The sequence below is a fragment of the Mauremys reevesii genome, linkage group 6, assembly GCF_016161935.1.
Source record: "Mauremys reevesii isolate NIE-2019 linkage group 6, ASM1616193v1, whole genome shotgun sequence".
Lineage (NCBI taxonomy): Eukaryota > Metazoa > Chordata > Testudines > Geoemydidae > Mauremys > Mauremys reevesii.
The window spans coordinates 47,060,138-47,085,212 of record NC_052628.1 but is presented as its reverse complement, the minus strand read 5'-3'; the positions used below and the strand labels follow the sequence as shown (position 1 = coordinate 47,085,212).

At 43.1% G+C, this 25,075-nt stretch overlaps 2 protein-coding genes across 6 annotated transcripts in view; one reads left to right on the top strand and one right to left on the bottom strand.

The window, feature by feature from the left end:
* The window catches only part of ZNF366 (zinc finger protein 366), a 35,110-nt gene extending 33,224 nt beyond the window's left edge, over positions 1–1,886 (bottom strand). For 2 of the 3 annotated variants that reach the window (XM_039544339.1, XM_039544340.1), the window contains exon 1: positions 1,804–1,886. The gene's annotated coding sequence lies outside the window, so the exon portion shown is untranslated. The remainder of the gene's footprint in view (positions 1–1,803) is intronic. The other variant, XM_039544342.1, reaches the window with a different exon arrangement.
* Positions 1–25,075, top strand: part of TNPO1 (transportin 1) — a 387,652-nt gene that overhangs the window by 73,494 nt on the left and 289,083 nt on the right. The window contains exon 1 of one of the 3 annotated variants that reach the window (XM_039544332.1): positions 11,293–11,492. The exons of the other annotated variants lie outside the window; for them this stretch is intronic. The gene's annotated coding sequence lies outside the window, so the exon portion shown is untranslated. Of the gene's footprint in view, positions 1–11,292; positions 11,493–25,075 lie in introns of those variants that run through there. 3 annotated transcript variants of the gene reach the window in all.

The window sequence follows — 25,075 nt, the reverse complement described above, 5'->3', positions numbered from 1 at the left end:
CCAACCTTCCCAGAACTTTGGGGTGTTTGCAATCCAGATCAAAATTTTGCAGCTTGAGCTCATCTGTACTGTGGTAACAGCAGTGAATAGAGAAATTCCATGGCCTCAGAAGCTGTAGACTGAGCAAATTGCATACTTTACAAGCTAAATTAACAAAACGACTTCTCTATTTATCTTATTTGGCAAATGAATGGGGGCCCAGTTTTCAAATGTAGTCACCTAAATAGATGTCCAAAGCCCACATTTGGTTGTCTGAATCAGTACTTGGTCACATAAAATGAGCTTTTGTCCAGCTAAGTGCCAAACTGGGTATCCAAATAAAAAAGTACACCTCATTTTCACGTGTGCATTTGAGAACTGGTCTCTCTACACTGGTAACCTTAAATACTTCACCTACAAAATGTTATCAACCAATGCTCATTGCACCAAACTAGACAAACTTGATACATTTCACTTCAAACCACATTAAACAATAAATTGATTAGCTCCTTCTATTTATTAGCAGTTATTATATGTTTCTCCAGCACTTTATTTTATCAGAAAACTTGCTAATTTAGGATAGATCACTCCCTACCGAGGCGGGCGGGGGGGGGGAGAGGAAGCTATAGAAGGAGCCACAAGGAGGAAAAATGTATTTGTTCAGTCATTGGAGAAAGATATATCCCCACCTCTGAGAAGGAGGCTCAACCCTCAGAACCCATGGATTTCAGAGGATCCACCAGCAGCCAGAGTTGTCTATACCAGCTCTGGGGTTCCCTGCCCTGCATTTGAAGCTGTGCTGCCAGGGACTTGAATGTCCCACAGAACATTCTAAAACTCAGAAGGTCTCACTTGCAAGTTAATGTGGGCTCAAGAGATGTTCAGGCTTCTCTTATGTAGAAACCTTTTCTACTCCTCATCCGCACTGCACCTTCCTGTGTAAAAAATTGTTATTTCTGTCGAGTTGCTTTATAAAAATAAAATGCATTCTTAGATCATACTCTGCTGACAGTGCAGTCAAACTTTGCTAGCTTAACGTGTTGTACCCGATACTTGGAAACTGTAGCTGACCAGCCAGTGGCTGATAAGGAATATAAATAAGTAGCCAGCATTTTATCATCTTACTGACACTGGTGGTTAATCTTAGTATTTGTGACATACCTTGTAATTTAGTCTTTTAAAAATGAAACTGGATCTCACTTAACTGGTCAAATGTCACTGCTTTGCATATACCACAGGCACTGAGATACAAACACTTGCGCGCTCTCTCTCACACACACTACACAGCTCCATTTAAAAAAAAACCCTAGTAATTCTTTCTCTTTTATGGCACAGGTTGATGACAGCTCAGTTGCTTAGTGTAATACTTGAATGAATATGTCTGAAGTAATGGTCAGAGATGAACAAACTATACTAGCCTATCAATTATGAACCTACTTATCCTATCTCTGTCTTTGCGAGGTCACAGTAAACCTTGCTGAAACTTTCAATATAAAGTCAGTGAAGTCTAAAACAAGCTACAGTTGCTGCTGGAAAGGTGAATTCTTTCATATGAAGCTGAGTAATTGACTTTACAACACTGAATACTGCAGACATTATCAACCTCACTGAGAAACCATTCCTCAATATTGGTTAAACCTCATACTACTAATGGCAGTATCTTAAAAGGCTGACTCTAGATATTTTAAAAAGAAAATGTATACTGCATGCCAATGCATACAGTCATTATCTTTTGTCTGGTAGCTGATAAATGTCTGTCCTGTACTTAAAGGTGTATATATTAAAATAACAGATTTAAGTAAAATGCTTTCTTGGTTAACTTACCAATTGTTGAAGTTGGAATGAGCTAAGCTCTCTACCTGCTTTCCTGTTGGCAATCTCTCTTGCTCCCTGTGTAGAGATTGCAGTAAACTTAGAAAACTAGCAAGGACAATGTTTCAAATGACTTAAGAGAACAGGAACAATCACTTCGTTCTCTTTTTTCAGATGAGTACAGTACCTTCAGAAAGAAGGAAGGAAGGGAGGGGAGAGGAAGTCAACAACCCTTTGCTTTCCTGCAAAAAAATAAGGAAACAGTAGATAGCCATCTCATTTTCACTCAAACAAAATGTTTGGGAAAATAAATATAATTGAACCAAAAGGAATTCCTCAAGTATTATATCTGAATTATTGGCTTCATGAGGACTAACTTATAGCTCTCTGTGTGCAACTACAACAAAACGAAGTTCTAAAAGTAGTGTCTAGGATTAAAATGCCTGTATCTCATGTCGAGAACTCCATTAGCCAAAAAAGTACAGATAACATAATCCTACACTTCAAACAAGGAGAAATCTTACATGTCACAATAAAAACAATACATGTGCAAAAAAAGGAATGAAAAATCTCTTGGTGTTAAAAAGAATGTAACAAATTTAACTTTTACAGAACGTTATAGAAAGGAGATACTTTTTGAGTCTCATAGATAAAGTGTAGGGGTCATATTTATCTGAAGTCAGAATTACACCAGAGATTAATTTGGTTTTTCTAAGAATGGAAAAGCATAGGATTGATGTAGAGGACACCTTAATATATCACAATTAGAATTATTTATCATGCTCTAGATATATTTTCATGCTTCTTAACTGGAAAAAAAGCAGAATTGAGTTTATCCCAGCCAGTGAATGACCATACATATGAGTCAACTCACTATGACCCACTTTACATTTTTTATAGCTGCTTACTTTTATCAAACTCCAATCTCAATAACAAACAATATACAATTACCTTTCTTTCACAGATTTGTGAATTTATCAACATTTTTAGTTTATCTAGTACAAAGGTTGATTCCATTAAGGGTTTCAGGTCTTTACCTGGACTGTGTCTTCAGCAAGCATTGAGGAAAAAAGTAATCTGTGCCCTGTTAGTTTACCCATGTGATAGCCAAATGTGGAAGGCTCTTGGATGAACAATTACATGTCATTCTCCATGAAAGATGAAAACAAAATGCTGCTTCAAATGGCCTCTCAGAGAAACATAAGGTTGTATTCAGCTCTCAGCTATAAGGGTATAAATTTAAATTAACCTTATTAAAGTTAATGGAGTTATAGTGGCATCCGACGAAGTGGGTATTCACCCATGAAAGCTCATGCTGCAAAAGGTCTGTTAGTCTATAAGGTGCCACAGGATTCTTTGCTGCTTTTATAGTGGCGTAAATCCATTGTTAATGAGAGTAGAATTTGGTAAATTGTCCTATATCAATAATAAATTGCTATTTCCTTTATAGTACAATAATGAGAAGTGATAGATGGACAGACTATCTGAAAATGTGCACTCTTGACATGCAACAGTTCTTCATGCATAGAATGAGCACTAGTTCTATTTCCAGGAGAAGTAGTGAAGGCCAACCAGTGACTTGATTGTAAAGACCTTCAATTTGTATTCTGAACCACTTAAAACTTTAGTTATGGAAGTCAGGCTTTGACACAACTGGGCAGGTGCTAGATGTGATGTTTGGAAGTATGATGCAACCAGTTGTTTCCTGATGTATGTGAAAAGGATGAAAGAGTAATGAGGGGGCAAATAAACAAAGGATGCAAAGGGTTAACTTTAAATATATGTGACACTGCAGAAGTATTTACTCTTTCCCTGAGGAATGACTATTCAGCCAAACGGCGTTTCCACCAAATACTGAGCATGAGGAATGTTAGAAAGTGTGCTAAGAGATGATGGAGGCATATTATGCACCAGTTTAGCAGTCAGAGTAAAATTTGTATTTATTTTGAGAAACATTTCCCAATAGTCCTATATAAGTCCCAAAATATGATGACAATTTCTAGCTTTTCAAGCTGTTAGTGAGTTATTTCATGGAGATCCACCTTTTATACAGGATTGCTAGGTGGCCCAGACTACTGAAGACAGTGATCAAATATAATCATTTGGTTGTCCCCCATTTGGAACATAGTGCAGAACTTAGTCAAGAGCTGATATAGACAAAATTAGGAGCATTCTCACAGAGATCAAGACAGGCATATCTGAGTCACATTGTAGTTCATGATGGACTTAAACTTCATTGTGACTGAAGTCTTAATTTTCAAAGAGGATTTATTTATTTTTTTTCTTTTGAGGCTTTACAAAAGCTAAAATGTGCTGTGCTGTAACCCACAGCAGTGAAAGAGAATCCTGGCCCTTCTATCAAAACATTTCTATAGGGATGGACAAAACCTATGTTTTTGATGCTTTTAGAAATGATGCTTAAGAAAAATCAGATCTATGTGCTATCATTGAATATAAGGATTCCAGATTCACCAGGCTACAAAATGGCTTCAGTACTTTGTCTTCAGACAGTGTCTGACTGAAAAATAAAAAACTCATTATGACATCATTATTTTAATATGTAAATTGACAGTCTATTGGACTGCTTTATACTTTGGTTTCTGAGTGAGGAAGAAGAGAACATCCTACTTCAGTGGTTGACTCTTAAATTACACGATAATCCAATCAAATCCACAACAAATGGCAGTGTGCATATATAGTTAACAAAGCTTTTCACTACCATGTACAGCTGTCTTTTAGGATATATTACTGGCGGTGGAAATACTCTTGTAATTGTCCTGTAGTACTGCAGTAGTGGAATGCATCTTTCCACAATTACTTTATCAAAACAAACCAATTCACATACATGCAGCAAAGTAGAAGCTCCTGGCCTGTCAGCCTATTCTCTATAAACCTGAATGGGAATCAGAGACACAATATATTCATGGACAGAGTCGGAATGAGCACTCAACAGCAGACAGCATGAATGGAGGACTTGACTAATGCTGTTCTGTATGATCAGATCTAGATTTGAACCAGATGGACACTAACTATGATTAATTGGGTATTGGATTTATTTTGCTTGAACTTGAAATAATTTTTTGCAGATTGTTAATTCTGACCCAGCCTCAGTCTGGTGGTAGCAGGTACATTTTAATTTACACTAAATTGAGCACACAATTTAATATATCAGACCAAGCATGAGTCAGACATGCTGAAAACAAAAACAAAAAATTAAAATAAGAAGCCTTGTCTCAACAGTCCACAACAAAACAAGCAGAATGTAGAGCAATGCCTTTAGATAATCTCACCAGCAACAATATTTCATTTTAATTTGACAGCATGAGACCACAGGCAACAAATTTGGACAATCACATTATCTTGTTGGACAATAAAATTAGATGTCTTAGTTGCCTGTGGCCAAGTGCATCAGAACACTTTCCTCCCAGCCTCCTGTATGCTGATAGCACTATTTAAGTAATACATAATAAGAATGGTCTGACCCAGTATGGCCAAAGGTCCATCTAGGCCAGTATCCTGTCTTCTGACAGTGGCCAATGCCAGGTACCCCAGAGGGAATGAACAGAACAGGTAATCATCAAATGATCCATCCCATTCCCAGCTTCTGGCAAACAGAGGCTAGGGACACCATCCCTGCCCATCCTGGCTAATAGTCATTGATGGACCTATCCTCCATGAATTTATCTAGTTCTTTTTTTGAACCCTGTTATAGTCTTGGCCTTCACAACATCCTCTGGCAAAGAGTTCCACAGGTTGACCGTGTGTTGTGTGAAAAAAATACTTCCTTTTGTTTGTTTTAAACCTGCTGCCTATTAATTTCATTTGGTGACCCCTAGTTCTTGTGTTATGAGAAGAGGTACACAACACTTCCTTATTTACTTTCTCCACACCAGTCATGATTTTACAGACGTCTATCATATTCCCCCCTTAGTCGTCTCTTTTCCAAGCTGAAAAGTCCCAGTCTTATTAATCTCACCTCATATGGAAGCCGTTCCATATCCCTAATAATTTTTGTTGCCCTTTTCTGAACCTTTTCCAATTCCAATATATCTTTTTTGAGATGGGGTGACCACATGGATTTATACATAATAAACCCTTCACCTAACTACCATAAAAAAATCTAATTGTTTCTTGTAAGTCAGTGTCAGATATGCCTCTCTCACTTTTTATTCGGTTTAAATGTTTGCTTTAGGCTGTTCAGGAGTGAGCTGTCAGAATGTAAATATGAACTCAGACTCAGACTTGAATCCAAAGGACTTCCCTTCTAAAATTCCAGTGCATGAAGAATGTCACGTTGAGGCTTATGCTAATATTAATATCAAGTCAGTTAAGTCTAATTACGACTCTTGCATTGTCTGCATACCATATGCATACATAATGTATTTTGGATAATATGATCTAGTATCAGAGCTATTCTGTAAATATTTTAGTTTGTTTAGCTGAACAGCTCTCATAGAGAAAAATATTTGAAAAGTTTCATTCCACCTATCTATCTCTCATAATCGTATGATCAAAGCATTCTCACTACTATATACATGTATTGACAGATATAATATCTTGGGATGTAAATCCTTTTTATATTTATTGAGAAAGGTAACATGTAACAGGGTATTCAAGTTTAACCTTCAAGGCACCCACAGTTTGTTAATTTACTATCTCCTTCAAGGCACCCACAGTTTGTTAATTTACTATCTTGGGGTGAGGTGAGTGGAAATAAGTACTCAAAACTATTAAAGAGATGCATTTCCTGGAAATAAATGCCTTGTAATAATTTCAAGGTGCCCTCATTCAGGATCAAATTAACTGCTTGTGAACTCCATTAACTACAGTCATTTCAAAGACAGTCTTCCTAGACCTTTTGTATGGTCACTACAATTACCTTTATTACAACAATAGCACCAAAAGCTTACTTTACAAAGATGGTATGATGGATGTGTGTTTTCAAGTGTAACATGAATGAATTCATTACACACTGCATATGCACAGGATAATGAGCCTTACTGAGGTCCACAATGAAAGAAAACATGGTTTTGTTCAATATGTCTGAATTCACTGCAGTGTTTGCAGATCTATAACACATGGAAATTTGCCAAACTCTCTGGAAGTTTTATAAGTTGCTCTCCATTTAAAAAAAACAACAGTTACCAACCAAAATATCCGATATGCATACTGCAGTTTTGCTATACAGTTAGACTCAGAAATTAATGTGCATCTGGAGTGGTCACTGTTGGTAAACATTGATATTTCAATGGTAACCACTCTACATTTTTCTTTACTGACATGTTCACAGTGTACGATAACATGAAATTCTCCCATCTACCTACCACATAATATAGGAATGTAATATTGTAAAAGGTGTTGTCCCTGAGAAATTTATGCAAATGATCATTACTAAGCATGTTTATCCTATGCAATGATACCTTCTACACTTTCCAGCATTACTATATTTTTCTCTGGTTTATGCCATAAGTCATAAAATAGTATTTCTGCATTTTCTCCCAGAAGTTTAATTTGACAGTAAATTTCAAAATTAAGAATTTAGGTAAATTCTTTTAATCCGCAATTCATTCATTTAGTCCCTCAATCAGATAATCTGACTAATGTGGAGTCCTATTACATGCTTGCCTACTAGTTATGATTTTGCGGTAAATGCTTCTGGACCTCAGTTGGTAAAAAGTTAGGATGTGATGTTCAAAACCACTCAGCATTGGCCTAATTCTGTTCCCACTGAAATCAGTCCAGGTTTTACCATTCAGTAGGAGCAGAGATGGGCTAATGGAGATTTCTTTTGAAAATCCCACCCTTAATGTTGCTAAATATTGAATTAACAATATAATCTCTGGCTTATAATTATCATAGGTCATATACTTGGGACCATGTTCCACTCTTGAAAATCCAGTGGCGTTACTGTACACGTGTTAATGAGAACAGACCATGCTCCTTTGTCTTTTTCAAATTCCTACATAAGTAGCTTTAGAGAAAGGAGGATTCCCTTCATTTTCTCCTCTTTGGCTATGTAGAGCACCTACCATTTCACTGTCATGTAGTGCTCAAAATGTTAAGTCTTTCAGTGTCAATAATAAATGCTATAGGTGATGGAACCATGGGAGAATGTTGGACACAGCAAACAATTTAAACAAAGGATGGTCCATATTCAGCCAGTAGTACCATTGACTCCAACAAAAGCTTTTCCTGAGTAAAGACTGCAGCACTAGGCTCAATGTATTTTAAAGTTTTGTTAAATTATTTAAATTTAGCATTTGCTTGTGACAGAGTATATGGTTTGTGGTTCAAAGCAGTTATCAGTGAATAAAGAGTGAGCATCAAGAAAGCTAACTAGCCAAAAATAATTACTTAGGTAAAAAGAAAAGCAGAACTCTTAGGTCTGATAAATTTCCTCTGTTCTACCAAAAGGAGATGAGGGGCGGGGGGGGGTGGGGAAGATTGTGGTTTATTTGTTTTTTTTTTTTAAAGGAAAACTTTTGCTTAGACTAGTATTGTTTAGTAGAAAAGCAACTGATTACAACTTAAAGCACAGGAAAACCCCCCATTTACAGGAAAAACCTCAGACTGGCCTAGAAGTCTTGCCATTGGGATTTCTTCAGCTGTACATTTCCCCTTTATTTTCAGGACAAAGCGTGTCCTAAATAGTATTAATCTGAGATTAGACAACTTTATTGGTGACCATCCTCTTTATATGCAACTCCAGAATATCCCAGGGCATTAACCCTCAGAAACAGGAATTCATATAAACTGATTTATTTTAGTGTTGCCTACTAATTTGACAAAATACCTGGACATTTCTGAAGAAATTGTGGTGGGAGGGTTACAGGGTTAGTTTGTTTGTTTGTTTGTCTGTGTTTTAAGAAAAAAGCACAGTTGTGATTGGCACCAAACACAAGTGTTTGTAAGATATGGCCCTACAAGCACTCTGCACAATAGTGTGTTATAGGATTGGGCAACCTCTAACAAGGAAGATTTTCATTGGCCCTTTATTTTTAAGAGATAATCTACCACTATTAAAACTTCATTGGTCATGGTGCTGTAAGTCTGCTTCTCCATTGCTTTGCATCTTGAAGAGTTGTTTACACTAGTCCAAATCAGAATGGCAGCCTTTTACACACACTTCATACTCTTTTGCACCAGTGTAAATGACTGCACAAGGTGCAGGGCAACAGATAATTGGACCATTAGCCTTTTAAGTTTGTGATTTCCATAATGAAACTGCGTTCTACTATCTTAAGGAGTCCAAAATGGGCTCCCAAATCTCATCCTTTAGGGCAGCACATGCCATCAGACAAGCATGTTGGTCACATTTCAAGTCTATTTGTCACTATTCTGCTCCATTGAAATTACTCACATTGGAAAGATTGTTAGCTTATATAATAAGGCAATTTACACTTATCAGAGAATGAACATGAAAAGAGAAAAAAGCTTCAATTCTTGACAAGCATCCCCATTAACAAGAGTTGCACCTGCACATTGAGATCAGAACAAACCCAAATGTTTCCAATTAAGTGGTTAAAAAAAAACCCAGCAACCAAAAGTTGTTTTTATAGACATCTCCAAAGTAAACTGATTTACTTTTGTGGAGTAGTAAGTGAATCAGTTTACTTAAGAAAATACTGTAAATAGCTGCAACTGGTAGTGAATTCAGTTTTTGCTCTAGAGTGCCTTATTGCTTCTATTTAATTTTAAACATGTTAAATCCTGATGGATTTAGATTTTTATAACATATGAGAAGAATAATTCCAGCATACTCTCTGTACTTCTAACTATGAGCTAGATGCTTATCTCAGTTGTGCAGGTGTAAATCCATTTAAGTTGATTGAGTTATTTTGGATGTACATCAATGTATTTGAGATCAGAATCTGGTCAGAAATGACTGTGGTATCTGAGCCTTGCCAAAATGACAAATCACCAACAAGATCCTTGATTCTCTTCACCTTCCAAGAACATACATCACTTTTGTTATCATTATTAATCTAGGAATACTGTGGAGCAGAGAGGAGTTTTATATGTCTTACTGAACATAAGATTTATCATTATTCCTACTTCTTCTGTAATGGTGTTCTCAAACACTGGACCAGACACCAGAAAAGCTACAGTAATTAAAATATAGTATATAAAGGAATACTTATATCTGGGTGTATGGACAATAAGATTATGTAAAGGCAGAGACAGATTTTAGATTTTTACATATACCTGGGTTTCCTATGAATATTGAATTGATTACATTTGATAGGAAATTGCTGCATCAGCTGTTACATGCAGTGTTGTTGTAGCCTTGTCAGTCCCAGGATATGAAGAGACAAGATGGGTGAGGTTATGTCTTTTATTGGACCAATTTCTGTTGGTGAGAGAGACAAGCTTTTGAATTACAGAGTGCTTCTTCAGGTATGGGAAAAGCAATCAGAGTGTCACAACTAAATACAAGGCCAAACAGCTAGTTTAGCGTAAGTAGTTAGCACATATTCTAAGAGACCATTCAGAATGGCCTGTTAACACTCTGTAATCATAGGACAAAAGGGGGGTTAGTGGGTTACAGATTGTTGTAATAAACCATAATCCAGTGTCTTTATTAAGTGATTTTTAGTGTCTAGCAAGATTATGAATTTCAGCTCCCAGGCTCGTCTTTTGAAAGTGTTGTGCAGGTTTCCTTTGAGGATGAGGACTGATAGGTAAGATATAGAGTGATCACTTTGTGAAAAGTGTTCACCCACAGGTTATATGGTGTTTTTGTCTTTTATCATTTTCCTGTGTGAGTTCATTCGAAAGCATAGTGATTGTCTTGTTTCACCCACATAGTTGTTGTTGGGAAATTTAGTTCACTGGATGAGCTACACCACGTGTTGTGATATGCATGTGTAGGATCCATGGATCTTGAAAGATGTTTTTTGGGGGTGGGGTGGATCATCTGTTGCATCTTTATCTTTTAAGTCTGAAAACTTTTACTTGCATCAGTGGAACATATACTACAACTGTTAAAACTTAAAAATCAACGCTTCAAGGGCTTCTGAGAACAATATGTTCAACCTCTGTAGCTGCTAGTTTAGACAGATGTGCTGTGGACCCTTTCTACTTTGGCCAGACTAGCTGGGCACACTGATATAGCTGTTTCTGGTGCAGAATCTACCTTTCAGGATCAGAAACAAAAATCAGACTGAATTCCATTCTGACTGTCTTGATTTCCCCTAACTCTAAGCAAACAGGATGATTCCAAAGACACATTTCTCAGCCTCAAACCTGGAGCCCTAATAAATGCCACAAGTCAGAAAAAACTATTCCCTCTGAAATGAAGAGAATATCTTTATTTTTGTTTGAGAGAAACAAAAAGCAGGCAAGTTTTGAGTCAGTGTAGTGAGGCGGTTGGCTCCCTGCGGCCCCGGAGCAGGATAAGCCCATCAGGAGGCCAGAGTGGGCGGAGCTAGGGAGCTCTGAGCCCACCCCTCAGAGGGTGAGACAGCGAGCTGGAAGTAAAAAGGGTCAACCTCAGAGCTCAATAGGGCCCTAGCCACTGGGGAGGCCAGATGTCTCCAGCCTAGCTTGTGACTGGGAAACCCCTGTGGCCCAAGGTGTCTGCCAGGACTGGCTGGACCTGCCCTGCGGCCGCTACCCAGAGGAGCTGCCATGCCAGCTGCTGGGCCACTGCCCTGAGGAACCGCTGGTGCTGGAGCCCCCGGAGGACAGCACTGTGACAGGTACCACAAGAGGGGGAGTCCAGAAGTAGCCTGGGGGCAGCTGACCCTAGTCTGGCTGCAGCCCTGCCAGAGCCCATGTCAGTGTGTTGTGGCCAGGATCCCCACTGACACAGCAGCGGGTCTTCTACCGCTGCTAGGGCCCCGGCCTGGGATGCAGTGGAGTGGGTGGGCCTGCGTCCCCCTTGCCACCTAACTCATGGGTGGCAGTCTCCCCCTCTCCCAGGCCTTTGGAGGCTTGGGCCTACTATTGTTGCTCCACCCTGCCTGAGCTCCTGACTCCATATTGCCCCGCCCTGACCTAGGGCCTCGGCTTGCTTCTGTTTGTATTGGTGTTGCTCAGCCCTGCCTGAGCACCGGACTTATTACTGCCCTGCCCTGCCCTACAGCCCTGGCATAATTGTACGTATTTCTGCCTCCGCAAGGGCCGCCAGGAAAGACTCCTGCGGCCAAACTAATTCCTCAACAGTGTGCAGTGAGCCGGTGTGGCTCCCTGCCGCCCCTGAGAGGGTCAAGCCTCAGCCAGTGCTTCTACAGTCAGACATGGATAACTAAGGGGGAAGACCCTCAGCTGCTGTAAATTGTTATACTCCTTTGAAGCCATTGACTTCCCAAGAAGTACTGTCTTGAGTAACTGGTATATATTTTGTGAGTGAGGGGATTCAAGACTAAAATTCAGTTTCTATTATAATCTTTCAGAAGATCAATAGGGTCAGTGTGGCAGGACCAAAGTGACCACAGTTTGATCTTTTGATCAAATCATAAATTACTGAGCAATTTTCCAGATGGGAAAGGGGAGAATTAGGTCCAAGAAGGAGTTCTTTGCAGAGAGAAATGAGAGGATCCATGTAAGGGGACAGGATCTGGATCTCCTCCTGCAGGAAGGTATTTGTAGAAATTGACATTTGATATAATTCAGTGCAGGCCAAAAATAATCTGACTACTGGAGGAGGGAGTGCTCTTTAGCAATCTCTACTGGCATATCTTCCCCAAGGAGCCATTACACATTGCCTATAAATCACACCAAGGCTGAACCAGCTATTAGCAACCCCAGGGTTCAGCACATAGGGGGCAGAAAGTCACCTGTACTCCCATTTCAGGTGAGCCAAACAGTGCCCCAGTGCAGCTGAAGATCTGACCAATATAGATAATTATACACATACCACAAATTGCAGTATTTGTGGTGTTAGTAACACCTCCGATTTAAAAACAAGCAAAAGCATTATTTTAAAAAATCCAGTATACTTATTTCTTCTTTTTTGCTTTTCAGTCAGCTTGGACAATAAAAATTTAAGCTAATTAAGTTCACTGCAGTTTTCATAAATCAGCTTGTGTCACTTACTTGTTCTCATGTCCTAAAAGAATATTCAGCTGTGTGGGACTGAAATATATAAATCCAAACCAAAAACTGTTTTTCAGTGGCATTTTTTAAAAGAAAATAAATTAATTGATGAAATATTTCTATAAATATTAGGTTTTTCAAAACCTAATTTTGGCCTTGAATTACTTGACAATTTGCCTACAATATTTTCATTCTGAGTAGCACAGGTAAATACTCTTGACTGTGCTAAAATAAATCCACTAGTTTACACAGAAATTAAGCATTTTCCCCTATAGTTTGTCTACAGGGTAGATTTACTTTTCTTCCCCTCTTGCAGCAGCAGAAACTAATCCAGATGGATGAAGAAATCACGAAAACAAAGATCCTCTAGAGTGTTAGCACTCAATAACTTGCTGCTATAATCCCCTAAATAAACAGTCCTCTTAGTCTCTATTTCTCTTTGGTGTGAATCTCATCTTCTTCACAAGCTTAATGAAAATACTGTACCACCAAAGGATAAGACTTGTAATACTTTGCAGTTGTAAAACAGATCATATCAGATTAGAAAATAAAGCAGAAGCTAAGCACTTCATAAAGACCTCTCACATTGCTAGCAGAGACCAAAAATGTGCTGTTTTTGTTTGGCTGGTTGTTTATTGCTATAATATTTCTGGCTTTGAGGATTCCCATCCTACTTCCTTTGAAGTTACTGGAAATTAAAGTTTTGCTATATCGTATACTTCAGCAAAAGGGAAGTCTAGCCCAACTTTTCATAAGGAGAACAAATTTTAATACAAAAATTCTGCAGCTCCCTCTGATCCTGAGGCCTGAGCTAAGACTCCACAGTTCCACTACAGTGGTAAAGGATGGGTCATCAGAAGACAGTGAAGAACCTGCGATGTATGGGGATCTGGGCCACCAGGCCCACTAATCCTGGCTAGCTATGCAGAGGGAGTTCTGCTCCATACTGTCTAGCCATGACATAGGGAAGTTACAGCTGGTGCACTGGGAACTAATGCTGGCTCAGACAGCACTAGCTTTCTGCAGATGTACCTGTGGATCAGCCACAGTTGGAAATGGAGCCTACCATTCAGTGCATCTCCTCTCTGCCCCCGCCCCTTCACTCATGAGCCCATTCTCTTCTTCCATGCAGCATGTTTTATGGAGGGTAGGGAGCATCTTGTTGGGGAACAATTAAACATATAGGCTCTAAACTGCATGAAGAACCTCAAAATGCCTCAGGCCAAATGACTGAGAAGGCTTTTTAATGATCTATAAGATGGGGCAAAACTTTAAGTGAAAAGTCCCCCTGAAAACCCATCTTTGGAAAAGAGCAGATGGGGGCATGTTGTGCTCCATAACTTTCCTACTCACTGAAAAAATAAAGGCTGTGGTGAGGGGCTCTACAAACCCCACATTACACAAAAAAGGGTTACAAGAACATAAGAACGGCCATATTGGGTCATGCCAAAGGTCCACCTAGGCCAGTATCCTGTCTTCCGACAGTGGCCAATGCCAGGTGCCCAGAGGAAATGAACAGAACAGATAATCAAGTGATCCATCCCCTGTCACCCATTCCCAGCTTCTGGCAAACAGAGGCTAGGGACACCATTCCTGTCCATCTTGGCTAATAGCCATTGATGTACCTATCCTCCATGAACTTATCTAGTTCTTTTTTGAACCCTGTTATAGTCTTGGCCTTCACAACATGAAGGTTAAAGAGCTGCTCAGGGCTCAGGCAGCTCCACCCCACCACACCTGCAAGCATGCACAGGCTGGAGGAGTTGGTGAAAAGGGGAGCAGAGCAGCTCACTTGTGGGCAGACACAGATGTTTAGGTCTTAGTGCCTGAGGAAAGGGCTGATTAAGGCAGGAGCTACCCCAATGACCACTGCCTGAAGGCCCTCGCTTAGGGAAGGGAGGGCCAAGTTCTGATGCACCCGGGGAGGAAATTATTCCCCTCTCTTTCTTATCAGTTTATTTGTGTTAATTCCCCTTGATTTTTGTTCATGGACTAGCATGGAAGGGGAGATACTTATAGTGACCTAGTTGGAGGGCTGTAGTGAGGCGGCCTGGCGCCCAGCCACCCCAGAGAGGGACGAGCCCTTACAGACGCCAAAGAGGGTGGAGTCACTGGAGCCTGTGCCCGCCCCCCAGAGGTCAAGGCGCAGGGCAGGAAATATAAAAGCCCAACCCCAGGGCTCAGAAGGGGCCTGGCCACCGGAGAGGCCAGACGTGGATGCTCCAGCTCCCACTAGGGAGACTCCCGCCGCCTGTGACCAACCTGAGGACTGGCCATACCTGCGGAGGCTGGACGCCGACCAGATGCCGGGGGAGCCAGTAAGCCGACCGGTACAAAGGGACCCCAAGGAGTTGCCCAGTCTACCCCTCGCTCAGTATCCCGAGGAGCCCATGGTGCTGGATGCCCTGGAAGACGCCGCGGAGACACAGGTACTGGTAGAGGGGGAGGTCGGAAGTAGCCCGGGGGCAGCCGACCCTAGTCTGGCTGCAGCACACCCAGAGCCAATGTCAGTGTGTTATGGCCAGGATCCCCACTGACACAGCAGCAGGTTGCCTGCCACTGTTAGGGCCCCGGGCTGGGACGCAGAGGAGTGGGCGGGCCTGCGTCCCATCTGCCACCCCACTCCCGGGTGGCAGTCTCCCCCTCACCCCGATGCTCAGGACCAGGAGCCTGGGCTTGTTAAATCCTGAACTACTTTGCTCAGCCCCTGCCTGAAGGTCTGAGCCCCGAACTGTTGTTTGCTGCCCTGCCCTAACCAAGGGCCTGGGCTTGAATACTAAGCTGTTTGCTCAGCCCCTGCCTGAGGGCCTGAGCTCCTGACTGTTTCCTGCCTCACCGGGCTAATTCGCCAGCTCACCAGACTCGTGTAGTGAGGCGGCCTGGCTCCCAGTTGCCCCAGGGAGGGGCGACCCCAACAGCAGACGCTTACACATGGTACCAGAAGTGGGGATACTCCGTCCAGGACCCTGATCCCTGTGAGGAGGGATCTGAGGAGACTTGTCCAAGGCCACCATGGACATGGACAAGCTTATTAAATTTTTGGCAGAGATCCAATGGCAGCAGCAGGTGGCCCAGCTTCAGCAGCAGCAGGCCACCGCCCAGCTCCAGCAGCAGCAACTGGTTCAGCAGCTTGGGACACAACAGCAGCAGCTGATTCTGGAACTGGGACGCCAGAACCAGGACCACCAGCAACAATGCCTGCAGCAGTTGGCGACATTGCTGCCCCGTCCCGCAGAGCCCCAGCCGGTAGGGTCCCCAGGACCACCCAGCAACGCCCCGCCTATTGGGCTAACGAAGATGAGCCCCAACGATGACCCAGAGGCCTTTCTCATAACGTGTGAACAGGTGGCGGTCGTTGCTGGCTGGGCCCCAGACCAATGGGCTACCATCCTGGCCCCATACCTGACTGGGACCGCTCAGACGGTCTATCGGGGCTTGTCCACAGATGCAGCATGGGACTATAGTCAAGTAAAGGCAGCAATTTTAGATGCCCTAGATGTCAGTCCGGAAACCTTCCGGCAGCGGTTCCGGAGCCTGGCCTACCCTACAGGGGCCCGGCCCCGGCTGGTGGGTCAGGAGCTAAGGGAGGCAAATGGCGCAGCCGGGTAGTGCTGGTACCGAAGCCCGACGGCACCCAACGGTTCTGCATCGATTTCAGACGCGTCAATGCCATCTCAAAGTTCGATGCGTATCTGATGCCCCGGGTAGATGAGCTGCTCAGCCGGTTAGGGGAGGCCCGCTACATTACCGCCTGCTACATTACCACCCTTGATCTGAGCAAGGGATATTGGCAGATCCCCCTCGAGTCGGCCTCCTGGGAGAAGACCACTTTTGCCACCCCTACGGGTCTGTACCAGTTTACTCGGATACCCTTCGGCCTCCATGGGACCCCAGCCACGTTTCAGCAGCTGATGGACCGCCTCCTCCAGCCCCATTGGGACTACGCTGCCGCCTACCTGGATGATGTGGATATATATAGCCACCAATGGGAGAACCACCTAGAGCGGGTAGCAGCAGTCCTGAGGTCCCTGCGGGCAGCCGGGTTAACTGCCAACCCAAAGAAGTGCCGCATTGGCTGGCAAGAAACTACCTACCTGGGGTATACCATAGGGAATGGACAAGTAAAACCTCTCGTGGGAAAGGTTCAAGCCATTGCAACCTGCCTACCGCCTGCCACAAAACGCCAGGTATGCTAGTTCCTGGGACTTGCTGGCTATTATCAGCGGTTCATCCCCCAATTTGCGGCGATTGCCGCCCCTCTGACTGGATTGTTAACCAAGGACAGCCCGCGGCAAGTAGTATGGACCCGAGAGTGCGATAACGCATTCCAGACACTCAAGGCAAGCCTCTGCCGTGAACCGGTCCTATATAGCCCCAATTTTGACCAGGCATTCATCCTCCAGACAGACGCCTCAGAGGTAGGACTTGGGGCTGTCCTCTCCCAAGAGGTGGACCGGGAAGAACATCCAGTCATCTATATCGGCCGGAAGCTGTTCCCTCGGGAGAAGAACTATGCGGTAGTGGAAAAAGAGGCCCTCGCAGTAAAGTGGGCTTGTGATTCATTGCGTTATCTCCTCGGAGTTCCATTCACGTTGGTCACCGATCATGCTGCACTCCAATGGCTGGCCCGAGTGAAAGATCATAATATGAGACTACAGCGGGGGTACCTGGCCTTACAGTCCTATGCCTTTACGGTTCGCCATAGGGTCGGGAAGGACCACGCGAATGCAGACTTTCTGTCCTGCTTGGGAGGCATGGAAGGGTCGCTGAACAGGAGCCAGACTTGAGTGGGGGTGTGTGTAGTGAGGCGGCCTGGCTCCCAGCTGCCCCAGAGAGGGACAAGCCCTTACGGACGCCAAAGAGGGCGGAGTCACTGGAGCCTGCGCCCGCCCCCCAGAAGTCAAGGCGCAGGGCAGGAAATATAAAAGCCCAACCCCAGGGCTCAGAAGGGGCCTGGCCGCCAGAGAGGCCAGACGTGGATGCCCTAGCTCCCGCCGGGGAGACTCCCGAGGACTGGCCATACCTGCGGAGGCTGGACGCCAACCAGACGCCAGGAGAGCCAGTAAGACGACCGGTACAAAGGGACCCCGAGGAGTTGCCCAGTCTACCCCTCGCTCAGTATCCCGAGGAGTCCATGGTGCTGGACACCCTGGAAGACGCCGCAGAGACATAAGTACTGGTAGAGTGGGACGTCGGAAGTAGCCCGGGGGCAGCTGACCCTAGTCTGGCTGCAGCACACCCAGAGCCAATGTCAGTGTGTTGCTTCCAGGATCCCCACTGACACAGCAGCAGGTTGCCTGCCACTGTTAGGGCCCTGGGCTGGGACGCAGAGGAGTGGGCGGGCCTGCGTCCCCCCTGCCACCCCACTCCCGGGTGGCAGTCTCCCCCTCACCCCGATGCTCAGGACCAGGAGCCTGGGCTTGTTAAATCCTGAACTACTTTGCTCAGCCCCTGCCTGAAGGTCTGAGCCCTGAACTGTTGTTTGCTGCCCTGCCCTGACCAAGGGCCTGGGCTTGAATACTAAGCTGTTTGCTCAGCCCCTGCCTGAGGGCCTGAGCTCCTGACTGTTTCCTGCCTCACCAGGCTAATTCGCCAGCTCACCAGACTTGTGTAGTGAGGCGGCCTGGCTCCCAGTCGCCCCAGGGAGGGGCGACCCCAACAGCGGACGCTTACAAGGGCCAAGTCACAGGAGGAGGTAGGTCACCACAGAGACAGAACAGCCATTGGCAGGAGCCACCCAATGGGGAGAGAGCTGCTATGCTATGTCTGGCCTAAGGAGCTGCCAGTGGTGAGTCAGCCTGTTCAGTCATTCAGAGGTGACATGTAACTGTTGATAGTGGAGGGGGGCACAATTTAAAGGTTCTGGGATGGCATGTGACCACCCCACACATCGCCTCAGGATCTAGAACAAAGGTTTTCAAAATGTGGGGAGGGGGGAGGAACACTTGTGGGGGCCAGTGGCAATGCCAGGCAGCTTGGACTGGCCCCACATGGTGCAGCTTGGGGAGGAAGTGCAACTTCCACCCCTTAAGTCACGTCAGCGGGCCACCCAGCTTGTCTCAAAGGCCCAAGCACTCCCTACCCGAGCACTGCTGCCTGGTGTCACCCCACTTGAAGTTGTCTAAGACACAATGCTTTATGCTGATTGGAAGAAAGATAATGAATATGCAGCATGGAAAGATATTTTAAAAGGAAGTGAGCAAGGGCCCAAGTTGTATAATTCCTGTCCAGAGATTGAGATGATCATTGTTAAGTGGAGAAGAGCTTCCTGGTACCCTGGAACTTGGTGACTTGGGCTCCTATCTATTCTGTTTTATAATAATTTCTGTGTATATATAAGAGAGAGGAGTGACAATGATTCTGTCTGGAAATGTATAAATAAAGGTGAAAATTTGAGGCACAAATCCTCCCAATTTAGGCTTAATCAGTTTCCCTCCTCCTTACAATCTGGTATAGATACTTTCTCTATATATGACCCCACCATGACTCTTCCATGGACTGAGCCCTCTCTGTAGCATAATAGAGAACATAGCGGAACTTAATGTACGCATATGAACTTCAAAATGTGTTGGATGATTGACATCCACTTGAACAAATCATGTTTGCAGGATTGTGCTCTCTGTAATGACTGCAATTGCTTCTTTATGCAAATAGATTCCTAAGGGATTGTAATAGCTGGTTCATTTCAGGGCACAAACAGCATGGAGAAAGTTGGATAGTTTAGTGTTCCCAGGGGGATATTACTAGAAGTTATGTGGTGAAACTGTGGGGACAAACTTCAGGAAAATCAGAAAGTATCCTAACAGTTGTGCCTATTAGCTGGTGAAAATGCCACTGCTTGAGTCTCTTAAAATTTATATTGAAAAGAATATTCTGCTGAAACACTTCTGCACTGGCAGGGAATTGGACTAGATGACCTAACACATCTTTCCCATCTCTAATTTCTTTGAGTCCGTGATCTTATTATATTGGCCTTAGTGGTAAATTAGGAAATACAGTTTTAATTTATGTAGTGGTCGCTCATTATGCAGCTGTCAGGTATGGGACTATCACTTATAAAGATCTATTACAGTGTTCCCTCTGTCTTCAAATTGCATCGACATCACAAGTGCAGTAACACATACTAGAAGGCGTGATGGGGTACACAAACCACACTAGTCAGGAAGGAGTTAATTGGAGCCTGTGTACCCAGTCAGTCCTTCCCTGCTACACCTGCGAGAAGGATCAAGCTTGGAGGGAGGAGTAAAAGGGGCAAAGCCCAGTTCACTGGTAGCTGGCTGGGGCCCAGTTGATAGCCAGCGAGTGCCTGAAAGAAGGTGCACTGAGGCTAGGATCTTACTGGATGCTGAAAGGGTAAGTCTACATTGCAGCTGGGAGTGAGCCCCCAGCATGATAAGGTAAATGGATGTTGTTCAAATTATTTCTTTCTGGGTTCAATCCTGTAGTCTTTCCTCATGCAAAATATCCATTCCTTTCTTAAATGTTTTGTATAAATAATGACTGTAGGATCAGTCCCTCTGATAGGTGCCCTGTTGCCACTCTGAAACCTATGTTTTATCTGATGAGCCCAGTTTTCAAATGGGGTGGGGGGGCATAGAAAGATGGCCAAACCCTGGTTTGGGATGTTGAATTGGCCTTTAGGCACATAAATGCTCTTTATGTGACCAAGCTGGCTTTTAGGCACATAAAAATATAGAATTTTAGATTACTTGGGAAGGCCCCTCTGTTAATTGTCCCCAAGGAGTCTTTGTAAAACTGTCCATTTCTGATTTTGAGTGAGTGGCTTCTGCTATGGTCCCCTTTTCTCTTTCAAAGCTACATATAGTATTTATAGAATTTTTTCCCTCTTGCTTTTGAGTGGGAATGTTAGGACTTTTAATATTTATCCTTCTTTCATAACCTCCACTCCCAGTAGCAGACTGCACTGAAATAAACAGAACACCTAGTTCAAAATCACTGTCTATAATAAAGTAAGGGGGGGCATGAAATCCTCCTCTCATTTGGAAGCTTAGCCTTTAGTTTGGAGACTAACAAAACAAATTGTTTCTTATTAATTGCCAATATGTACTGGCCCTAAATAAACACAGAACTGTCCCCTCTTCAGCATCACATTTTATAGAATTTAAAAAGGCACCACTTAGAGTTTCACAATGAGTCATACTGATATGCAATAAATTATTTTAATCCCATTAGTATGAAAATACTAACAATAAGGCTTTGTGAATTGTGCCAATATGTGCAAGAAACACAAGAGGAGCTGGCTCTGAGAGCAACCGAGTGCTATAGGAAGAACACAATATTTTATTTGTCTTGCACAACATGTCTCGAGTCTGCTGAAGCAGAGGAAGCTAGGAGGAAGGAGTGACAGATTTTTTTGCTGATGACCTAAAGAAAGAGGGAAGGGTCATGCATAACATAATGGCAGCAGTGGCAGACAAGTCTCTCAGATAGGTCAGTCTGGCAACTTCTTTAGGCCGACTTCCAAATGTCAAGAGAAGCAACCCCCAAATGCTCTCATGCCTGACCAAAAAATAAGAAACAAACCTCACTGACAAGTATTTTCCTGCACTAAGATGAATAATACAATGTCATTCACAGCCTGACTAATTTAGGATTAAGCTGTGTGAAATGTTTACCTGGGTTCAGATTTAAAATGTGTCTGTAAACCAACAGGGGTTTGCTCAATTTTTTTATTTCCATAAACTGTTCATAGAAGCTTCTAGTAAATAGTTTTTGCTTTATGTATACAGAGGACTCAGGAAAATGAACCTTTCCATGCTAGCTGTTCTCCTAGGCTTAGGCAGAGACGGTCAAACTGGGACTCCCACATATAAGTGCTGGAAACAAGGGTGCTGCTGCACCCGCTAGCTTGAAGTGCTTTCCATCATATACAGGGTTTACAGTTTGGTTCAATGGCTCTCAGCACCCCCACTGTAAAAATTGTTCCAGCACCGCTGCTCCCACAGGCTGGCAGGGGAACCAGTAATATTCTCCTCTCCCCACTGTGATGTAGCAGGCAGCCAACAGGGAAGGGAGAACAGCTGTGCTGATTGCTCCTGTTTTCTAGCCAAGATGTTCCAAGGTTGGCAGGGGAAGTGGTTCCCCCTTTGCTCCTCTGCCATAGCAACAGGGCTGATTTGAAAACTTCTGCAGCTCAAGTACCACACGTCCAATTCATAATCAAATGAAAATTTTCTTCTTAAGACAGACCCTTCCAAGCCACAAACTAGACACCCTTGTACTATCCCAGTGCCTACAAATTTTATTGGGCTGCTGATCTGGTGTACTTCAAATTCAAAATTGATTTGCTGTGATTGCTCATGTGGCGCAAGTTGCATGTTATCTTACTGTGCACCTGATTGGCTGAACCTTTTCACAGACTTAGAAATATAGGCGTGGAAAAGACCTAACTCTGTCATCTAGTCCAGTCCCCTGCACCGAGGACTAAGGGTATGTCTTCACTACCCACTGGATTGTCTAGTCTAGATGCAATAAATCGACCTCCCTAGCCCTGTCTCATTGACTTCTGTACTACAGTGCTGTGAGAGGCGCAGGCAGAGTTGACGGGGGAGTGGCAGCAGTTGACTCACCATGGCAAAGACACCACAGTAAGTCAATCTAAGTATGTCAACTTCAGCGACATTATTCACGTAGCTGAAGTTGCGTAACTTAGATCGATTTCCCCCTCCCCCTCCCCAGTGTAGACCAGGGCTAAGTATTATCTAGATCAATCTTGACAGGTGTCTGTCTAACCTGTTCTTAAAAACCTTCAGTGATGAAGAATTCACACCCTCTCCTCTCTAAGTAATTTGTTCCAGTATCTTTACAGTTAGGAAGTTTTGTCTGATTCCTGCTAATACCTCCACAGAACAATTTTGTCCCTCCCCTTTTTTTAACAATATTACATTGTTGACTCATATTTGGTTTGTGATCCACTAAAACCCCCACATCCTTTTCTGCAGTATTTCCTAGGCATTCATTTCTTATTTTGTATTTGTTCAACTGATTATTCCTTCCTAAATGGAGTACTTTGCATTTGTCCTTACTGAATTTCGTTCTATTTATTTCAGACCATTTCTCCAGTTTGTCAAGATCATTCTGAATTCTAATTCTGTCTTTGGATTTGTCAGGCTTGCAACCCCTCCCAGCTTGATATCATCCACAAACTTTATAAATGTACTCTCTATCCCATTATGCAATCATTTATGAAGATATTTAATAGAACCAGACTCATGTGAGATCCCTCCAGGACTCCACTCAATATACCCTTCCAGCTTGATTGTGAACCACTGACAACTGAGTACACTTTTCCAACCAGTTGTGCACCTGCCTTCTAGTAGCTTTGTCCAGCTTATCTGTCTCTGGTTTATTTGTGAGGCAATCATGTGAGAGAGTATCAAAAGCCTTACTAAAGTTGAAATATATCACATCTACTGCTTCCCTCTATTCACAAGGCTTGTTACCCTGTCAAAGAATGATAGTAGGTTGGCTTGATTTGTTCTGGACAAATCCATGTTGACTGTTACTTATCACCTTATTTTCTTCTAGGTGCTTACAGATTGATCATTTGCTCCATTATGCTTCCATATGTTTAAGGAAGTGCAGTATAATGATGCCATTTTCATTTGAATTCTCCGATGGTATGGATATGTCAAGCTCTTTGATCTACCTGGAAATGTCATGGAAAAGAAAATCATTTTCTGCTAACCTTTGTAGTAGCAACCTAGACTAAACAATTGGGAGTTGTGTACAAATGTACACTCAAAAGGACTATTTTTAAAAATTAAAATCCTTTTTTAACCGTCAGTTTTTGCTAAAAGATATTTTGAAGAAACTAACAACATCTTAAAATCTTTTCCTTTTAGTTTAAAAAAACAAACAAAAAAACAGATTTTTTTCCTCCTAAAAAAAGAAGTCCTCTCTGTTTCTGTAGGTTCTTGTCTATGTTGTAGGTGTCTTAGTTCAAAGATCTCTCAGGTCTAAACTGATATCTTTGATTTCAGTATAATTAAATCACGGGTGAATTTGGCCTCTAATCTGTAACGATGTGTGGGGAAAGGTGTTGGTTTCTGTGGGAGAGCTTTCTGTTAAAGTGTCTGGCTTTCTCATAAAGTCTTACATTATAATGCTGCTTTCATGCAGAAGATTCAGGCCCTGAAATCTTTTATTGACAAGAGACCAATCACTTAACCTAGTGCTGAAACACAGCTCTCTCTGGGGAGAAACAACAGACCCTGTGCATTAGTAACACTGCACAACAGTGTTTGGAAGGGGAAGTGAAGAATTACATATTCACTTTGAAATTTAGGAAAGATAGGCTAGCGCAGCAGAATGTAAATATCCAGATTGGAATTTGACTAGGATAACAGGGCTAACCCTTGGATTATTGCCAAATGTGCCCTAAGATCTTGAATCATCACAGCAGCTTAACATGTCATTTAAAAGACAGCACCTCCGGAAGCTCAGTGCTCCTACCATCATGTCGGATCATTATTCAGTTGGTTGATAGGATAGACTGCCACCTACTGAGCTACCAACAGTAAGGTTTTGGTGTAACAATCACACAAGAAAAAGCAGACTAAAACAGTTGGGAATTTTTTATAAGGAATTATGCAAGACAAGGAGGAAAACTAAGGTGGAAAAAGCAGCTTCAGATATAGGTTAAAAGAAAACTTGTGCACAGGATAGTGCTGCTGTGTTTAATCGCCGAAGATGTATATTTGATGTTGTAATTTTAGCACAGAGCTCCAGTGCAAGGTCTAAAAATACTGCTTGAGTAATGCACCTCCACTGCAGGGCCGGCTCTAGGCACCAGCTCAGCAAGCAGGTGCTTGGGGCAGCCAAAGGGAAGGGGTGGCACATCTGGCTCTTCAGCAATTTGGCAGCGGATCCCTCAGTCCCTCTCAGACGGAAGGACCTGCCGCCTAAGAAGAAAGCGGCGCAGTGGAGCTGCCGCCAATCACAATTGCGGGGGGGGGGGGGATTTCCTCCGCCGCTTGGGGCGGCAAAAACCCTGGAGCCGGCCCTGCTCCATTGTGCCCTCTTCTGTGTCTGTTAGGCACCATTTTGCCCTTCATTTTGTGCAGTTGGAACACGCATTAGCTCTCCAGAATCTAAGCATGAAACTGAAATCAGACTAGATGTCCAATATGAAATAAGCTTCCTGAGAATATTTTATATGTCCTCCCAGTTTACTCTGGTGCCTGCAGGTAAGTATCACCCTTTCAAGGTACAAGCAGTGCTT